The 20,576-nt window shown below is 45.1% G+C and overlaps 1 long non-coding RNA gene across 1 annotated transcript in view; it reads right to left on the bottom strand.

Annotated features, from left to right (window-relative positions):
• Positions 1-20,079, bottom strand: part of LOC138262250 (uncharacterized) — a 31,017-nt gene extending 10,938 nt beyond the window's left edge. The window contains exon 1 of the long non-coding RNA XR_011199220.1: positions 20,043-20,079. This is a non-coding gene — a long non-coding RNA (uncharacterized lncRNA). The remainder of the gene's footprint in view (positions 1-20,042) is intronic.
• Positions 20,080-20,576: the final 497 nt, after the last annotated feature.

The following is a 20,576-nucleotide window of genomic DNA, read 5'->3' as shown; positions in this document are numbered from 1 at the left end:
TTATGAGCCAATCGTCTAGATAGGGGTAGACAAAAATTCGATGCTTCCTCAAATGGGCGGCTACCACCGCCATGCATTTGGAAAAGGTCCTCGGCGCTGATTTTAGGCCGAAGGGCAGAACCGCAAATTGGTAATGATGTTTTCCGACGGTGAACCTTAAGAATTTTTGATGTTTCTTGGCCACCGGAATATGAAAATAAGCGTCGCAAAGGTCTACCGCACAGAGCCAGTCGCCCTGACGAAGATGTGGGTAAATTTGGTGCAAGGATAGCATCCTGAATTTCTCTTTGCAAATCCACTTGTTTGCTGTCCTTAGGTCTAAAATGGGACGAAACTCTTGCTTGTCTTTTTTTGGCACAAGGAAATACCTCGAATAAATCCCCTTCCCTTGCTGGCTGATCGGGACGGGTTCTATGGCTCTTTTTTGCAATAGGATGTTGACTTCTAACTGAAGAGCTTCGAGGTGTCGGTTGGTTGTTTTGGGTGGAACAGATGGTGGAGGACTGGTGAATCTGAGAACGTAACCATGTCTCACAATATTCAAAACCCAGGCGTCTGATGTGATGCGTAGCCACTCGTCCAGATGATTTGAGATACTTCCCCCTACCGGAGTGGTTAACGGAGGAGGGGGAAGCAAAGATTCAGGGCTTAGACGCGGGCACCTGTCGAGGTGTCTGGGTCTGAGGTGTTGAACGACCCCTTGTCGACCTTCTGGAGAAGCCCCTCTGATGCTGCTGCTGTTGCTGAGGGCGTGAAGACGTCCAATGTGGAGTCTGATACCTGTGGGTGAACAGTCTTCTTTGATATGGGCGGAATCCTTTTCGCTGTTCTTTAGGTCGCTCCATGCCTACCGCTTTCAGGGTATCCAGCTCCGACTTCATTCTGGCCATCTCGTCATCGGCATGAGAGGCGAACAAAGTGGAGCCTGAGAAAGGCAGGTTCTGTATCCTCTGCTGTGCTTCGGGTTTAAGCGATGTAAGCCGCAGCCATGCATGTCTCCTGAGCGCTATACCATGAGCATAGTTATGTGCGGATAGTGTTGAAGAATCCGCCGCAGCACTTATAATCTGGTTAGAAACCATAGCTCCCTCGCTCACGACCTCTAGGAAATCTTCCCTTTTGTCCCTAGGGAGATGCTCCGCGAACTGCAGTATAGAGTCCCAGAGGGATCGATCATATCTCCCTAATAAAGCAGTGGCACTGGCTGCTTTCATGGTGATGGATGCCGTCGAGCATACTTTTCTTCCTGCAGCATCGATCTTTCTGCTCTCTTTGTCTGGAGGAGCAGAGGAAGACGGTGACGTCGAATGCGATTTCTTCGCTGCCACTATAACTACCGAGTCTGGTACTGGGTCCGACCTCAAGAATAGAGGATCTTGCTCTGGTGGACGGTACTTTTTAATGAGTCTGGAAGGAGCAGACTTTGTTGTAGCCGGCGTGAGAAAAATGTCCATTGCTGGCTCAATAAGACCCGGAACCAGTGGAAGTAAAGGTCGTGAAGATGTCCTTTGATGCAAGGTCTCAAAGATCACTGATGTCGATGGGGCCGGAGCTGCTAGCGGGATATTCAGCTTGGTTGCCCCTCTCACTAAGACCTCCTGAAATGTGTTGACATCATCTATGGGAGACACTCTTGGGGACGGTGAGTCCGATAAGGTTGGAGAGTAGTCCCGTGTGGACGATGAAGAATGTCCATGATGTGATTCCTGACGACGGTGCCTAGAGGTAGATGTACGCCTCGAGGAATAACCAGAACGCCCTGCAGATCGCGTTGGAGTCCTCGGAACAGGCTCTGGAGGCGTCTGTGGTAACGGCGACTGCCTTTGCGAGAGCTGTGGCGATGCTGGAAGTAGGATAAGCGAGGCCGAGGATTCCGAGGTTGTATAAACCCTTCTAGGCCTCTTAGATGGTCTTCTCGACGTCGAAGCACTCCTCGACGTCGAACTGCGGTGACGGCGAGTGCCTCTAGACGTCGACTCGTCTCGCCGCTGAGAACCTCTCGACGACGAACCTCGACGTCGGTGCAGTGACGGTGAACGCCTCCGACGGCGAACACTCTCTCTCGACGGCGATCTCCCTCGCCGTGTCGACGGCGAGCCCGACTCGGATCTCCTTGGCGTGGACTGTGTTCGCCGTGTCGACGGCGACCCAGATCCTCTCGACGTCGGGTGTCTTCGCCGCCTCGACGGCGAAATAGCTGTCGACGGCGAACAATGTCTTTTTCTCGCCGGCGAAGCACTCCTCGACGGCGAACATGTTGGCGCCGTTCCCTGCTACGACGTCGACGCTCTCGACGTCGTCGGAGATCTATGTCGTTTTTCAGCAGGTCTGGAAGGAGTCATGGAGGAAACAGGTTGAGCCCTGGTAGAAGTCTGACCTTCTCCTCGCTCTGTAGTGGAATGGCCACTTTTTCTCCTGTCCTCTCTCGCCTGAAGTCGGATCTTCTCTCTATCACGAAGGGTTCTTCTAGAGAAGGTTTTACAAATGTCACACGACTCCGGTTTGTGGCTGGATGGAAGACAAATTATACAGACCCTATGTGGATCTGTTTTAGCCTTCTTTCTGCCACAAGAAGGACATTTATCAAAAAGTGAAGGCATTTCTAACTAGAAAAACCTCAAAAATTCTGTCAAAATTTAACAGAATTCAGTAGAAAATGATCACTCAAAGGTAAAAACGTCGAGTGAAAATGAAATTCAGAAGATATTTCAATGAATTTCTGTCACAAAAAGCTTTGTGAGGTAGAGCTCAATGCTTCAGGGTCCTGTCAGCAGGAGCCGGAAAAAAGAACTGAGGCAACTGCCTGTTGCTGTGCATGATGGGATACAGGAAGACTTTGCTTTCTTAAAGGCACAGCTCTATTTACATTCTGTATAATGGCAGCCTATGGGCTACACTGCCATGCATTGTTTTTATTCTCATCAGAGGTGTAAATAAAGTATGAGAATGTATTTGTTATTACATTTCTAGAATAAATAGGTGTTTGAACATGAATTTACACTACTATTGATTTTCTTTTAACAATTTGGCCTGTGTAGCTGTTCACATAGGCTGCACAATGTTATTCTTAAGTGTTTTTTGACAGACCTTTTCTTCAAACGGCTGGTGTTGGCACTTAAGAATATACTTCACATCAGTGCTCCGGGGTCCCCGCAGGCGCGCGGAACTATTTAGTGCTTATGACTATACATGGAAATCCCCTACGAGAGAACTTCCATAACACACAGTTGCCTCTTTGTGGTCTTGTTTGGCGCTTCCACGATTGCTCTGAAAAATGTCTCAACAAAAGAAAGTTTTGGCCGCCCATCCCCTTACTATAGAAGAGCAAAACCCTCCCAGACTTCACAAATGCTTCATGTTAATTTTCTCAGCTGGCTAATGAAGGCACAGTATTTAGCTTAAGAGAAATGCATTGTCACAGTCCCCATCAATCTTGAAAATGAACTAGTTGAAAAAACAACAGACCTGAACTAGGACTGCTTGGGTCTTCAAAAGTCTCCTTCTATAGGGGTGACGCTTTATAGAGTACACCACTTCTTTAAGTTCCTGCTAGGAGTAGAAAAATAAGACACCTCCTGCAACACCCGTCTGGAACACGACTTGCACATTTTGGCCTTGTTACTCATTAAATGCAAGATCCCTCTAAAAAATAAATACAATCAGAAATCTTATGTGCCACCTACTTGCACTACTGCTTTTTTCAGTGACTGACTGGTGTCATTTTGCTTCCTCATAAGCATCATTCTTATCTCCATGTTAAAGCAATAAATTCAACCAGTGAAGGACAAGTCGGGTCTGCCTCAATTGTTCCTGTTTTCCCTATTGAGATAAAGGGGAAAACAACCAAGGACAAAAAACAAGCAAAAAAATCTCAACCCAGGTGCAACTAACAAAGAAGCCAGACATTAAATTTGAGAGGTCACGTCATTAGCAATCTCAGAGAGAACAATCTAAATACAAATACCGCAAGGTAAAAAAAAGATTCTAGAACCTCATGGCTTTACCAGAAGGTAAGAAAAACAGGTACCTACTTCAAGCATCAATAAATAGGCTCCAAATGGCCCTTCCTTGTCAACTGGTGAAGTTCCAACAATACCACGAGGATGTTGATAGAAAAACACTGAACAAAATGTAACCCCTCCACACTTCTCCCCCAACTCAATCTATCCCCGTGGAGAAACCTTCACAACCAACTTCCTGGTTAACACAGGCTGGCAATTGTTACTCCATCCCTGAAATGAGGTACTTATCTGGCCACATGTTGCAAGCCGACTCACTGCCACCACTGAAAAACCTTTCAGACCAATGCCAGTTACTCTCCGTACAGCTGTGGGACGAGTAGCCCATACAAATGGTTTGTCTCCCAACTACACATCAAAAGTGCAAGGATGCAATTCTTAAAGAGGCTTGAGTGTTCTATGGAGTATCATTGTGCCACACTATTACGAGGCATTCAAAAGGTGGGCTTCTTCATCGCTTCTGTATGGAATAGAAAAAAAGCACAAACACACAACGCAAAAGTGCATTTAATCAACCCAACCCATCTGCTTTACTACCCTCAACTTTATTAGCAGGGTGCCAGAAAGCAAGCCACACAGTTAAGCCACTAAAAATGAAACACTACATTACCGTCTATTAACATTTACCTCTTTTCCTACGACTGCTGCTTTCATATCCTAGATTTGGAAGCGTGGGGTGTGCTTTGCAGAAGCCAAAAGGTACCCAATCCTGTCGGAAGCAAAGAGTTGCACACAGATTCTAATCCATCCACAGTAGTTACTCTCAACCACTTTTGCGAAAGTATCCATTCAAACGGTAGATGGTGAAGTGTTCTCAACTCACAACGCTGAAAGTGTGTCGACTTTGATGCACTCATCACTTTCTTTTCATCGTTTAAACTTGTGTGATCGTGACCAGGCACACGTATTTCTTTCTGATCATTTGTCATACAGCTTATACAGTCACACCACTGTTAGCTGGAAATGCAAACCACTGCATCTTTTCAACTGAGTGATATCTGATTTTAATTTTGTCTCACATTTATCCAGAATTCCATTGTGTTGCAAAAGTATCTTCCATAACACACCGTTGCCTCTTTGTGGTCTTGTTTGGCGCTTCCACGACTGCTCTGAAAAATGTCTCAACAAAAGAAAGTTTTGGCCGCCCATCCCCTTACTATAGAAGAGCAAAACCCTACCAGACTTCACACACACTTAATGTTAATTTTCTCAGCTGGCTTATGAAGGCACAGTATTTAGCTTAAGAGAAATGCATTGTCACAGTCCCCATCAATCTTGAAAATGAACTAGTTGAAAAAACAACAGACCTGAACTAGGACTGCTTGGGTCTTCAAAAGTCTCCTTCTATAGGGGTGACGCTTTATAGAGTACACACCTTCTTTAAGTTCCTGCTAGGAGTAGAAAAATAAGACACCTCCTGCAACACCCGTCTGGAACACGACTTGCAAATTTTGGCCTTGTTACTCATTAAATGCAAGATCCCTCTAAAAAACAAATACAATCAGAAATCTTATGTGCCACCTACTTGCACTACTGCTTTTTTCAGTGACTGACTGGTGTCATTTTGCTTCCTCGTAAGCATCATTCTTATCTCCATGTTAAAGCAATAAATTCAACCTGTGAAGGACAAGTCGGGTCTGCCTCAATTGTTCCTGTTTTCCCTATTGAGATAAAGGGGAAAACAACCAAGGACAAAAAACAAGCAAAAAAATCTCAACCCAGGTGCAACTAACAAAGAAGCCAGACATTAAATTTGAGAGGTCACGTCATTAGCAATCTCAGAGAGAACAATCTAATGAAAATGTCACTTACCCAGTGTACATCTGTTCGTGGCATCAGTCGCTGTAGATTCGCATGTTTTTGCAATAGCTCGCCATCTGGTGTTGGGCCGGAGTGTTACAAGTTGTTTTTCTTCGAAGAAGTCTTTCGAGTCACGGGACCGAGTGACTCCTCCTTTTGTGTCCATTGCGCATGGGCGTCGACTCTATCCTCGATTGTTTAGTAATAGTGCCCATGCAATGGAGTGACTAAGTATGTACCTATATAAGGTTGAAATGATATATATACAAATAGTTGAAGGTAACTTCCGAACTGCTACAGGCTCCCGGGGAGGCGGGTGGGCACATGCGAATCTACAGCGACTGATGCCACGAACAGATGTACACTGGGTAAGTGACATTTTCAGTTCGATGGCATCTGTCGCTGTAGATACGCATGTTTTGCATAGACTAGTAAGCAGTTATCTCCCGAAAAGCGGTGGATCAGCCTGTAGGAGTGGAAGTAGTCTGAAACAATGTTCTTAATACAGCTTGCCCTACTGTGGCTTGTTGTGCGGATAACACGTGTACACAGTAGTGCTTGGTGAATGTGTGAGGCGTAGACCATGTGGCTGCCTTACATATTTCTTGCATTGGGATGTTTCCTAGAAAGGCCATGGTAGCACCTTTCTTTCTGGTTGAGTGTGCCCTTGGTGTAATGGGCAGCTGTCGTTTAGCTTTAAGGTAGCAGATTTGGATGCATTTAACTATCCATCTGGCTATACCTTGTTTTGATATTGGGTTTCCTGCATGAGGTTTTTGGAATGCAATAAATAGTTGTTTAGTCTTTCTGATGTTTTTAGTTCTGTCAATGTAATACATTAATGCTCTTTTGACATCTAATGTATGTAGTGCCCTCTCAGCTACGGAATCTGGCTGTGGGAAGAACACTGGAAGTTCCACTGTTTGATTTAGATGGAACGGTGAAATAACCTTTGGTAAAAATTTAGGATTAGTCCTTAGGACGACCTTATTCTTGTGTAGTTGTATAAAAGGTTCTTGTATTGTAAACGCCTGAATCTCGCTTACTCATCTTAGGGAAGTAATGGCGATGAGGAATGCAACCTTCCAGGTTAGGAATGAAAATGTCACTTACCCAGTGTACATCTGTTCGTGGCATTAGTCGCTGCAGATTCACATGTTTGGCACAGTCCGCTGCCTGGTGTTGGGCTCGGAGTATTACAAGTTGTTTTTCTTCGAAGAAGTCTTTTTGGTCACGGGACCGAAGGACTCCTCCCTCCTCGGCTCCATTGCGCATGGGCGTCGACTCCATCTTAGATTGTTTTCCCCGCAGAGGGTGAGGATGGAGTTGTTTGGTATAAATAGTGCCCATGCAATGGAGTGAATATGTATGTACGTTAAGAGTTTCTAATAATTATTTACAAATGTTCAGATGTTTAAGATTTATGATCTACTTCTAAACGGCTACAGGCTTCCCGGGGAGGTGGGAGGGTACATGTGAATCTGCAGCGACTAATGCCACGAACAGATGTACACTGGGTAAGTGACATTTTCAGTTCGATGGCATATGTTGCTGCAGATACACATGTTTGGCATAGACTATAAAGCAGTTACCTCCCCTAAAAGCGGTGGTTTAGCCTGTAGGAGTTGAAGTAGTTTGGAATAATGTTCTTAGTACAGCTTGGCCCACTGTAGCTTGTTGTGCATTTAGTACGTCTACACAGTAGTGTTTAGTAAACGTATGAGGCGTAGACCAGGTTGCAGCCTTACATATTTCGCTCATAGGAATGTTTCCTAGAAAGGCCATTGTAGCACCTTTCTTTCTGGTTGAGTGTGCCTTTGGTGTAATAGGCAAATCTCTTTTGGCTTTAAGATAGCATGTTTGAATGCATCTGACTATCCATCTAGCAATGCCTTGTTTAGAGATTGGATTTCCTATGTGTGGTTTTTGAAAAGCTATGAACAGTTGTTTTGTTTTCCTGATTAGCTTTGTTCTGTCAATGTAATACATTAGTGCTCTTTTGATGTCTAATGTATATAGTGCCCTTTCAGCCACAGAATTTGGTTGTGGGAAGAACACTGGCAATTCTACTGTTTGATTTAAATGGAATGGTGAGATTACTTTTGGCAGAAATTTTGGATTTGTTCTTAGAACTATTTTATTGTTGTGTATTTGAATAAATGGTTCTTGTATGGTAAATGCCTGTATTTCACTTACTCTTCTGAGGGATGTGATTGCAATGAGAAATGCGACCTTCCAGGTTAGATATTGCATTTCACAGGAATGCATGGGTTCAAAAGGTGGACCCATGAGTCTTGTTAAGACGATGTTAAGATTCCATGAAGGAACTGGTGGTGTTCTTGGTGGTATAATTCTTTTTAGCCCTTCCATGAATGCTTTAATAACTGGTATTCTAAATAGAGACGATGAATGAGTAGTTTGTAGGTAAGCAGATATTGCTGCGAGGTGTATTTTTATAGATGAAAAAGCGAGATTTGCTTTTTGCAAATGTAGTAAGTATCCTACTATGTCTTTAGTAGAGGCATGTAATGGTTGTATTTGATTGGCATGGCAGTAGTAAACAAATCTTTTCCACTTAGATGCATAGCAGTGTCTAGTGGAAGGTTTTCTAGCTTGTTTTATGACCTCCATGCATTCTTGTGTGAGGTCTAAGTGTCCGAATTCTAGGATTTCAGGAGCCAAATTGCCAGATTCAATGATGCTGGGTTTGGATGCCTGATCTGTTGTTTGTGTTGTGTTAACAGATCTGGCCTGTTGGGTAGTTTGACATGCGGTACTAGTGAAAGGTCTAGTAGAGTTGTATACCAAGGTTGTCTTGCCCATGTGGGTGCTATCAGTATGAGTTTGAGTTGGTTTTGACTCAACTTGTTTACTAGATATGGAAGGAGAGGGAGAGGGGGAAAAGCGTACGCAAATATCCCTGACCAACTCATCCATAGAGCATTGCCTTGTGATTCGCGGTGTGGGTACCTGGATGCGAAGTTTTGGCATTTTGAGTTTTCTTTTGTTGCGAACAAATCTATCTGGGGTGTTCCCCAAATTTGAAAGTACTTGTTCAGAACTTGGGGGTGAATTTCCCATTTGTGGACTTGTTGGTGGTCTCGCGAAAGGTTGTCTGCTAGTTGGTTTTGTATTCCTGGAATAAATTGTGCTATTAGGCGAATGTTGTTGTGAATCGCCCACTGCCAAATTTTTTGTGTTAGGAGGCACAATTGTGTTATGTGTGTTCCTCCTTGTTTGTTTAAATAATACATTGTTGTTATGTTGTCTGTTTTGACAAGAATGTATTTGTGTGTTATTATGGGTTGGAAGGCTTTTAACGCTAGAAATACTGCTAACAGTTCTAGGTAATTGATATGAAATTTTGTTTCGTGTATATCCCATTGTCCTTGAATGCTGTGGTGATTGAGGTGTGCTCCCCACCCTGTCATGGAAGCATCTGTTGTTATAACGTATTGAGGCACTGGGTCCTGAAATGTCCGCCCTTTGTTTAAATTTTTGCTGTTCCACCATAGAAGCGAGAGGTATGTTTGGCGGTCTACCAACACCAGATTTTGAAGTTGACCCTGTGCTTGTGACCATTGTGATGCTAGACACTGTTGTAAGGGTCGCATGTGTAGTCTTGCGTTTGGGACAATGGCTATGCATGATGACATCATGCCTAGAAGTTTTAGCACAAATTTTGCTTGTATCTTTTGGTTTGGAAACATAGCACTTATTACCTTGTGGAATGCCTGCACTCTTTGTGGACTTGGAGTGGCAATTCCTTTTGATGTGTTGATGGTTGCTCCTAGATATTGTTGTGTTTGACACGGTTCTAGGTGTGATTTTGTATAGTTGATGGAAAACCCCAGTTTGTGAAGGGTTTGTATGACAAATGTGGTGTCGTTTGCGCATTTTTTTACTGTGTTGGTCTTGATTAGCCAATCGTCTAGGTAAGGGAACACATGTATCTGTTGTCTCCTGATGTGTGCTGCTACTACTGCTAGACATTTTGTGAACACTCTTGGTGCAGTTGTTATTCCGAATGGCAACACCTTGAATTGGTAATGTATTCCTTTGAATACGAACCGTAGGTACTTTCTGTGAGAAGGGTGTATTGGTATATGAAAGTACGCATCCTTTAGGTCTAATGTGGTCATGTAATCTTGCTGTTTGAGCAGTGGAATGATGTCTTGTAGTGTGACCATGTGAAAATGGTCCGATATGATGTAGGTATTTAGTGTCCTGAGATCTAATATTGGTCTTAATGTTTTGTCTTTTTTTGGAATTAGAAAGTACAGGGAGTAAACTCCTGTGTTTTTTTGTTGTACTGGTACTAACTCTATTGCATCCTTTTGCAGTAGTGCTTGAACTTCTAGTCCTAAAAGTTCTAAATGTTGTGGTGACATTTTGCGTGTTTTGGGGGGGATGTTTGGTGGGAAGTTGTGGAATTCTATGCAATAGCCATGTTGGATTATTGCTAATACCCAATTGTCTGTTGTAATCTGTTGCCAAGATTGGTAGAATTGGCTTAGTCTTCCCCCCACTGGTGTTGAGTGAAGGGGTTGCGTGACTTGAAAGTCACTGTTTAGGTGGAGGTGTTTTTGGAGTCTGGAATCTTCCCCTACTCCTTGGGAATTGACCCCCCCGATATCCCCTGAAACCTCCCCTTTGGAAGGAACCCTGATATGGTGTGGTTCTTGTTTGTTGGCTGGTGGTGTCTGTGGGTTGGCCACGAAACCCCCCTCTAAATGGAGTTTTTCTGAAAGAGCCTCTGCTCTGCGGGGAGTAGAGTGCGCCCATGGCCTTGGCCGTGTCTGTGTTCTTTTTAAGTTTTTCAATGGCTGTATCCACTTCAGAGCCAAAAAGTTGTTTCTCGTTGAAGGGCATATTAAGGACAGCCTGCTGGATTTCAGGTTTGAAGCCTGAAGTGCGTAGCCAAGCGTGTCTCCTTATGGTGACAGCAGTGTTGACTGTTCTTGCTGCAGTATCGGCTGCGTCTAGTGAAGAGCGGATTTGATTGTTTGAGATCGTTTGTCCCTCTTCCACTATTTGCTGCGCCCTTTTTTGGTATTCCTGGGGAAGATGGTCTACGAGAAGTTGCATCTCGTCCCAGTGTGCGCGGTCATATCTGGCCAGCAGCGCTTGTGAATTTGCGATGCGCCACTGGTTGGCTGCCTGTGATGCTACTCTTTTCCCTGCCGCATCAAATTTTCGGCTTTCTTTGTCCGGAGGTGGGGCGTCGCCAGATGTATGTGAATTTGCTCTCTTGCGAGCTGCCCCTACTACCACGGAGTCAGGTGGTAACTGCGAAGTAATAAACACTGGGTCTGTGGGTGGTGGTTTGTATTTCTTATCCACCCTTGGGGTGATGGCTCTTGATTTTACGGGCTCTTCAAAAATTTGTTTTGCGTGCCGTAACATCCCTGGTAGCATTGGGAGACATTGATATTGGCTGTGTGTAGCCGAGAGGGTGTTAAATAAAAAATCATCCTCTATAGGATCGGAATGCAGTTGGACATTGTGGAATTCTGCTGCCCTAGCCACCAGTTGCGAGTATGAGGTACTGTCCTCTGGCGGTGACGGCTTTGTGGGGTATGACTCGGGATCATTGTCCGGCACTGGGGTGTCATACAGGTCCCAAGCGTCTTGATCCTGATCGTCATGACTTATGGTAGTTTGCGCTGGTGAGTGCATTTGTGGCGGTGTTTGTGCCGGCGATGCCTGTGGTGGAGAGGGCTTTTTTAACCACTTTGGCTTGTGGTTGTGCGTCATCCTTTGGAAGTCCGATCCTTCTTTTCCTCATGATTGGGGGAAGGGTTGATATCTTCCCTGTGTCGTGCTGGATGTACAGTCTCTTTTGTGTGTAGTCCGATTCTACACTTTGGAGCTCTTGTCCAAATTTGTGCATTTGGCCACTCATTCCTTGTTCCTCTGAGTAGGATGAAGGTGTGGTATTTTTCGGCGCAGAGAGAGAATCTTTTTTCGGTTTCGGCACCGACAGAATTTTTGTTCCTTTCGGCATGGATTCTCGGTGCCGATGTTTTTCGGTGCCGGTATCTTGTTTTTGTCTCTCGGAGCCGCTTTCTCGGCTCCGAGGTTGCTCCATGGCGGTCCCTCGACCGGAGTCGGGTGTCTTCGCTATGGGCGTGCCCTTTTTCGGCGCCTTCGACGGGTCGCCTGTTTTATGGGTCGAGCCATGGCCTGTTGGCAGTGGCGTCCCCTGGGCTTTCGGTTTGTCGATGGATTTACTTTTCGACGTCTTACTCACAGTTTGTTGCTGTTGTTCGACGTCGGAGTCTCCGGATTCTGATTCCGGAACCGAGAATGTTTCCTCTTCCTCGTCGAAACGTTGTTTTGTCGACGTGGACGCCATTTGTTGACGCCTGGCTCTTCGGTCCCGGAGTGTTTTTCTGGACCGGAAGGCTCGACAGGCTTCACAGGTATCCTCCTTGTGCTCGGGGGACAAGCACAAGTTACAGACCAAGTGCTGATCTGTATAAGGATACTTACTGTGACATTTTGGGCAGAAACGAAACGGGGTCCGTTCCATCGGCTTCGATGTCGCACGCGGTCGGGCCGACCAGGCCCCGATGGGGGATCGAAACTACCCCAAAGTCTTCCGATGATCGGTGTCGATGTACCTAACTATCCCGATACCGAACGGAACAATACCGACGCTTTCTTCCGAGATTCTGACTAACTTTCCGAACCAAAACACGGAGCGAAAAGGAATACGTCCGAACCCGACAGCGGAAAAAAACAATCTAAGATGGAGTCGACGCCCATGCGCAATGGAGCCGAGGAGGGAGGAGTCCTTCGGTCCCGTGACCAAAAAGACTTCTTCGAAGAAAAACAACTTGTAATACTCCGAGCCCAACACCAGGCAGCGGACTGTGCCAAACATGTGTATCTGCAGCAACATATGCCATCGAACCTGTATTTCGCAGGAGTGCATGGGTTCAAAAGGTGGACCCATAAGTCTAGTTAGGACAACATTTAGGTTCCATGAAGGAAGAGGTGGTGTTCTTGGTGGAATAATTCTTTTAAGGCCCTCCATGAATGCTTTAATGACTGGTATCCTATAAAGGGAAGTTGAATAGGTAGTCTGCAGGTATGCAGATATTGCTGCAAGGTGTATTTTAATGGAAGAGAAAGCTAGGTTAGATTTTTGTAAGTGAAGCAAGTAACCAACTACATCTTTTGGAGTTGCGTGTAATGGTTGGATTTGATTAATATGGCAGTAGCAAACAAACCTCTTCCATTTACTTGCATAGCAGTGACTGGTGGATGGCCTTCTGGCTTGCTTTATGACTTCCATACACTCTTGTGTAAGTTGTAAGTGTCCGAATTCTAGGATTTCAGGAGCCAGATTGCTAGATTCAGCGATGCTGGATCTGGGTGCCTGATCTGTTGGTTGTGTTGTGTTAACAGATCCGGTCTGTTGGGCAGTTTGATGTGTGGTACTACGGATAGGTCTAGCAGCGTTGTGTACCAGGGTTGCCTTGCCCAAGTTGGTGCTATTAATATGAGTTTGAGTTTGTTTTGACTGAGTTTGTTTACCAGATAAGGAAGGAGAGGGAGAGGAGGAAAAGCGTAGGCAAATATCCCTGACCAGTTCATCCATAGGGCATTGCCCTGGGACTGCCTGTGTGGGTATCTGGATGCGAAGTTTTGGCATTTTGCGTTCTCTTTTGTCGCAAACAAGTCTATCTGAGGTGTTACCCAGAGCTTGAAGTAAGTGTTCAGAGTTTGGGGGTGAATTTCCCATTCGTGGACCTGTTGATGATCTCGAGAGAGATTGTCTGCGAGTTGAATCTGAATCCCTGGGATAAACTGTGCAATTAGGCGACTTTGGTTGTGAATTGCCCAATGCCATATCTTTTGTGCCAACCGGCTCAACTGCGTTGAGTGTGTCCCCCCTTGCTTGTTTAGATAATACATTGTTGTCATGTTGTCTGTTTTGACGAGAATGTATTTGTGAACTATTATTGGTTGGAAAGCCTTTAGTGCTTGAAAAACTGCTAGCAGTTCTAGGTGATTTATATGCAGTTTTGTTTGATGTACGTTCCATTGTCCTTGTATGCTGTGTTGATCGAGGTGTGCTCCCCATCCTGTCATGGAAGCATCTGTTGTTATTACGTATTGTGGCACTGGGTCTTGGAAAGGCCGCCCTTTGTTTAAATTTATATTGTCCCACCATAGAAGCGAGAGGTAAGTTTGGCGGTCTATTAACACCAGATCTAGAAGGTGATCCTGTGCTTGTGACCATTGTGATGCTAGGCACTGTTGTAAGGGCCTCATGTGCAGTCTTGCGTTCGGGACAATGGCTATGCATGAAGACATCATGCCTAGGAGTTGTAATATCATCTTTGCTTGTATCTTTTGTGTTGGATACATGCGTTGTATGATGTTGTTGGAGTTTTGAATTCTTTGTGGACTTGGAGTGGCTACTCCTTTTGTTGTGTTTATTATGGCTCCTAGGTACTGTTGTACTTTGCACGGCAGGATGTTTGATTTTGCGAAGTTGACGGTGAACCCCAGTTTGTAGAGGGTTTGTATGATTTGATTTGTGTGGTGTGAGCACTTTGCTAACAAATGGGTCTTGATTAGCCAGTCGTCTAGATACGGGAATACGTGTATTTGCTGCCTTCTGATGTGTGCAGCGACTACTGCTAGACATTTTGTAAAGACTCTTGGTGCTGTTGTTAAACCGAAAGGCAATACTTTGAATTGGTAATGTATTCCTTTGAATACAAACCTTAGGTATTTCCTGTGCGATGGATGTATTGGTATATGGAAATACGCGTCTTTGAGGTCTAAGGTTGTCATGTATTTGTGTAGTTATAGCAATGGTAGCACTTCTTGTAGTGTGACCATGTGAAAGTGGTCTGATTTGATGTATGTGTTTACTATCCTGAGGTCTAGGATTGGTCTTAGCGTCTTGTCCTTCTTTGGTATTAAGAAGTACAGTGAATAAACTCCTGTGTTTATTTGTGTGTTTGGTACTAATTCGATTGCATTCTTTTGCAATAGTGCTTGAACTTCTGTCTCCAGGAGCTCTGAATGATGTTGTGATAAATTTTATGCTCTTGGTGGTATGTTTGGAGGGAATTGTAGAAATTCTATGCAATAACCATGTTGGATAATTGCTAGAACCCAAGTGTCTGTAGTGATTTCCTGCCATGCTTTGTAATAATGAACCTATTCTTCCCCCCACTGGTGTTGTGTGGAGGGGATGAGTGACATGTGAGTCACTGCTTAGTTGCAGGGGTTTTGGGGCTTTGACATTTTCCCCTATTCCTAGGGAATTGCCCTCCTCTGTATTGGCCCCGAAAGCCTCCCCTGTACTGTCCCTGGTAACTGGACGGTGTTGCCTGTGAGGTGCTGGCTTGTGTGGCCTGACCCCGAAACCCCCCTCTAAAGGGTGTCTTGCGGAAGGTGCCGTAGTTTCCTCTGCTCTGCGGGGAGTAGAGTGCACCCATTGCTTTAGCAGTGTCCGTGTCCTTTTTAAGTTTTTCTATCGCTGTGTCCACTTCTGGACCGAACAGTTCTTTTTCATTGAAAGGCATATTAAGAACTGCCTGCTGTATCTCTGGTTTAAACCCAGACGTTCGTAGCTATGCATGCCTTCTGATGGTCACAGATGTATTAATTGTCCTTCCAGCTGTGTCTGCTGTGTCCATGGAGGAGCGTATCTGGTTGTTTGAAATGTTTTGACCTTCCTCAACCACTTGCTTTGCCCTCTTTTGTAGGTCTTTGGGTAGATGTTCAATGAGGTGTTGCATCTCATCCCAATGGGCTCTGTCATAGCGCGCAAGTAGTGCTTGAGAGTTGGCGATGCGCCACTGGTTTGCAGCTTGTGCTGCGACTCTCTTTCCAGCTGCATCGAACTTGCGGCTTTCCTTATCTGGGGGTGGTGCATCCCCAGATGTGTGGGAGTTGGCCCTTTTCCTAGCTGCTCCTACAACGACGGAATCTGGTGGCAGCTGTGCAGTGATGAAAACAGGGTCTGTAGGGGGCGCCATATACTTTTTTTCCACTCTTGGTGTGATTGCCCTACTTTTGACCGGCTCCTTAAAAATTTCTTTTGCGTGCCGGAGCATACCAGGGAGCATAGGCAGGCTTTGGTAGGAGCTGTGGGTGGAGGAGAGGGTGTTGAATAAAAAGTCATCCTCGACCTGTTCTGAGTGGAGGCTTACATTGTGAAATTGTGCTGCTCTAGCCACCACTTGAGAATACGCAGTGCTGTCCTCTGGTGGAGATGGCTTCGTAGGGTATGCCTCCGGGCTGTTATCTGACACTGGGGCGTCGTATAAGTTCCATGCGTCCTGATCCTGGTCACCCTGGCTCATGGTGGTGTGAGCGGGGGAATGTGATGGAGTTTGTGCTGGTGAGACGTGAATTACAGGTGGAGGAGAGGGTGGTGGAGTAACCTTTTTCACCACCTTTGTTTGTGGTGTTTGTTCAGTTTGGAACTCCGGTCTTCTCTTTCTTCTAATAGGGGGAAGGGTGCTTATTTTCCCTGCTCCCTCCTGTATGAAGATACGCTTTTGCGTATGGTCTACATCGGTAGATTGCAGCTCTTCCTCGAACCTATGCTTTCGCATTTGGGAGGTTAGTGAATGCTCCTCTGTATAAGAGCCTGAAACTGGGTCGGTTGCAGGTTGTTTTGGCACCGAAACCCTGTCTGCATCTTTTTTCGGCTCTGAGCTGACTTTTCTCTTTTTCGGGGCCGAAACCTCTCGGCGTCGATCTTCGTCGGTGCCGCTGTCTCGGCGTCGAGCCGTGTCTACACCGCTATCTCGGTGTCGATGCTTGTCTCCAGCACTTTCTCGGTCCCGAGAAGGCTGCGTACTGGTGTCTCGACCGGAGTCGGACTGTCTCGGCACTGTTTGGGCCTTTTTCGGTGCCGACGGTCGGTCACCGAATTTATGGGTCGAGCCATGGCCTGGTGGCAGTGGCGTCCCCTGGGCCTTGTCAATCTTCTTATGTGTTGTTTTCGACGTCTTACTCACGGTTCGTGGGTCGTCGAATTCCTCGGAGTCCGATTCGTGGATCGAGAAGGTACCTTCCTCTTCTTGTTCCTCGAACTCTCGGTGGGCTGTCGGCGCGGACGCCATTTGAAGTCTTCTGGCTCGAAGGTCTCGGAGTGTTTTTCGGGACCGGAACGCACGACAGGCCTCGCAGGTGTCTTCACTGTGCTCAGGTGACAGGCACAGGTTACAGACCAAGTGTTGGTCTGTATAGGGGTACTTGTTGTGGCATTTGGGACAGAAACGGAACGGGGTCCGTTCCATCGGCGTTCTTCAGCACGCGGTCCGGCCGATCAGGCCCCGACGGGGGATCGAAAAACTACCCCGAAGGGCACCGGAGCTCTTCGATCTTCGATGCGGTGTTGAATCTAACTACGCCGATCCCGAACGCAACAATACCGACGAAAATCTTCCGAATTTAGCTATCTTTCCATTCCGAAACTCGGAGCGACAGGAACACGTCCGAACTCGATGGCGGAAAAAAAACAATCGAGGATAGAGTCGACGCCCATGCGCAATGGACACAAAAGGAGGAGTCACTCGGTCCCGTGACTCGAAAGACTTCTTCGAACAAAAACAACTTGTAACACTCCGGCCCAACACCAGATGGCGAGCTATTGCAAAACATGCGTATCTACAGCGACAGATGCCATCAAACAAAAAAAGATTCTAGAACCTCATGGCTTTACCAGAAGGGAAGAAAAACAGGTACCTACTTCAAGCATCAATAAATAGGCTCCAAATGGCCCTTCCTTGTCAACTGGTGAAGTTCCAACAATACCACGAGGATGTTGACAGAAAAACACTGAACAAAATGTAACCCCTCCACACTTCTCCCCCAACTCAATCTATCCCCGTGGAGAAACCTTCACAACCAACTTCCTGGTTAACACAGGCTGGCAATTGTTATTCCATCCCTGAAATTAGGTACTTATCTGGCCACATGTTGCAAGCCGACTCACTGCCACCACTGAAAAACCTTTCAGACCAATGCCAGTTACTCTCCGTACAGCTGTGGGACGAGTAGCCCATACAAATGGTTTGTCTCCCAACTACACATCAAAAGTGCAAGGATGCAATTCTTAAAGAGGCTTGAGTGTTCTATGGAGTATCATTGTGCCACACTATTACGAGGCATTCAAAAGGTGGGCTTCTTCATCGCTTCTGTATGGAATAGAAAAAAAGCACAAACACACAACGCAAAAGTGCAATTAATCAACCCAACCCATCTGCTTTACTACCCTCAACTTTATTAGCAGGGTGCCAGAAAGCAAGCCACACAGTTAAGCCACTAAAAATGAAACACTACATTACCATCTATTAACATTTACCTGTTTTCCTACGACTGCTGCTTTCATATCCTAGATTTGGAAGCGTGGAGTGTGCTTTGCAGAAGCCAAAAGGTACCCAATCCTGTCGGAAGCAAAGAGTTGCACACAGATTCTAATCCATCCACAGTAGTTACTCTCAACCACTTTTGCGAGCGTATCCATTCAAACGATAGATGGTGAAGTGTTCTCAACTCACAATGCTGAAAGTGTGTCGTCTTTGATGCACTCATCACTTTCTTTTCATTGTTTAAACTTGTTTGATCGTGACCAGGCACACGTATTTCTTTCTGATCATTTCTCATACAGCTTATACAGTCACACCACTGTTAGCTGGAAATGCAAACCACTGCATCTTTTCAACTGAGTGATATCTGATTTTAATTTTGTCTCACATTTATCCAGAATTCCATTGTGTTGCAAAAGTATCTTCCATAACACACAGTTGCCTCTTTGTGGTCTTGTTTGGCGCTTCGACGTCTGCTCTGAAAAATGTCTCAACAAAAGAAAGTTTTGGCCGCCCATCCCCTTACTATAGAAGAGCAAAACCCTCCCAGACTTCACAAATGCTTCATGTTCATTTTCTCAGCTGGCTTATGAAGGCACAGTATTTAGCTTAAGAGAAATGCATTGTCACAGTCCCCATCAATCTTGAAAATGAACTAGTTGAAAAAACAACAGACCTGAACTAGGACTACTTGGGTCTTCAAAAGTTTCCTTCTATAGGGGTGACGCTTTATAGAGTACACTACTTCTTTAAGTTCCTGCTAGGAGTAGAAAAATAAGACACCTCCTGCAACATCCGTCTGGAACACGACTTGCACATTTTGGCCTTGTTACTCATTAAATGCAAGATCCCTCTAAAAAATAAATACAATCAGAAATCTTATGTGCCACCTACTTGCACTACTGCTTTTTTCAGTGACTGACTGGTGTCATTTTGCTTCCTCATAAGCATAATTTTTATCTCCATGTTAAAGCAATAAATTCAACCTGTGAAGGACAAGTCTTACTCTACTTTGCTTGTCTGCCTCAATTGTTCCTGTTTTCCCTATTGAGATAAAGGGGAAAACAACCAAGGACAAAAAACAAGCAAAAAAATCTCAACCCAGGTGCAACTAACAAAGGAGCCAGACATTAAATTTGAGAGGTCACGTCATTAGCAATCTCAGAGAGAACAATCTAAATACAAATACTGCAAGGTAAAAAAAAGATTCTAGAACCTCATGGCTTTACCAGAAGGTAAGAAAAACAGGTACCTACTTCAAGCGTCAATAAATAGGCTCCAAATGGCCCTTCCTTGTCAACTGGTGAAGTTCCAACAATACCACGAGGCTGTGAACAGAAAACACTGAACAAAATTTAACCCCTCCACACTTCTCCCCCAACTCAATCTATCCCCGTGGAGAAACCTTCACAACCAACTTCGTGGTTAACACAGGCTGGCAATTGTTATTCCATCCCTGAAATGAGGTACTTATCTGGCCACATGTTGCAAGCCGACTCACTGCCACCACTGAAAAACCTTTCAGACCAATACCAGTTACTCTCCGTACAGCTGTGGGACGAGTAGCCCATACAAATGGTTTGTCTCCCAACTACACATCAAAAGTGCAAGGATGCAATTCTTAAAGAGGCTTGAGTGTTCTATGGAGTATCATTGTGCCACACTATTACGAGGCATTCAAAAGTTGGGCTTCTTCATCGCTTCTGTATGGAATAGAAAAAAAGCACAAACACACAACGCAAAAGTGCATTTAATCAACCCAACCCATCTGCTTTACTACCCTCAACTTTATTAGCAGGGTGCCAGAAAGCAAGCCACACAGTTAAGCCACTAAAAATGAAACACTACATTACCGTCTATTAACATTTACCTCTTTTCCTACGACCGCTGCTTTCATATCCTAGATTTGGAAGCGTGGGGTGTGCTTTGCAGAAGCCAAAAGGTACCCAATCCTGTCGGAAGCAAAGAGTTGCACACAGATTCTAATCCATCCACAGTAGTTACTCTCAACCACTTTTGCGAGCGTATCCATTCAAACGATAGATGGTGAAGTGTTCTCAACTCACAATGCTGAAAGTGTGTCGTCTTTGATGCACTCATCACTTTCTTTTCATTGTTTAAACTTGTTTGATCGTGACCAGGCACAAGTATTTCTTTCTGATCATTTCTCATACAGCTTATACAGTCACACCACTGTTAGCTGGAAATGCAAACCACTGCATCTTTTCAACTGAGTGATATCTGATTTTAATTTTGTCTCACATTTATCCAAAATTCCATTGTGTTGCAAAAGTATCTTCCATAACACACAGTTGCCTCTTTGTGGTCTTGTTTGGCGCTTCGACGTCTGCTCTGAAAAATGTCTCAACAAAAGAAAGTTTTGGCCGCCCATCCCCTTACTATA

Source organism: Pleurodeles waltl, chromosome 10, assembly GCF_031143425.1.
Source record: "Pleurodeles waltl isolate 20211129_DDA chromosome 10, aPleWal1.hap1.20221129, whole genome shotgun sequence".
Classification (NCBI taxonomy): domain Eukaryota; kingdom Metazoa; phylum Chordata; class Amphibia; order Caudata; family Salamandridae; genus Pleurodeles; species Pleurodeles waltl.
The sequence above is the reverse complement of the archived record's forward strand: the minus strand, read 5'-3'. Positions and strand labels throughout refer to the sequence as shown.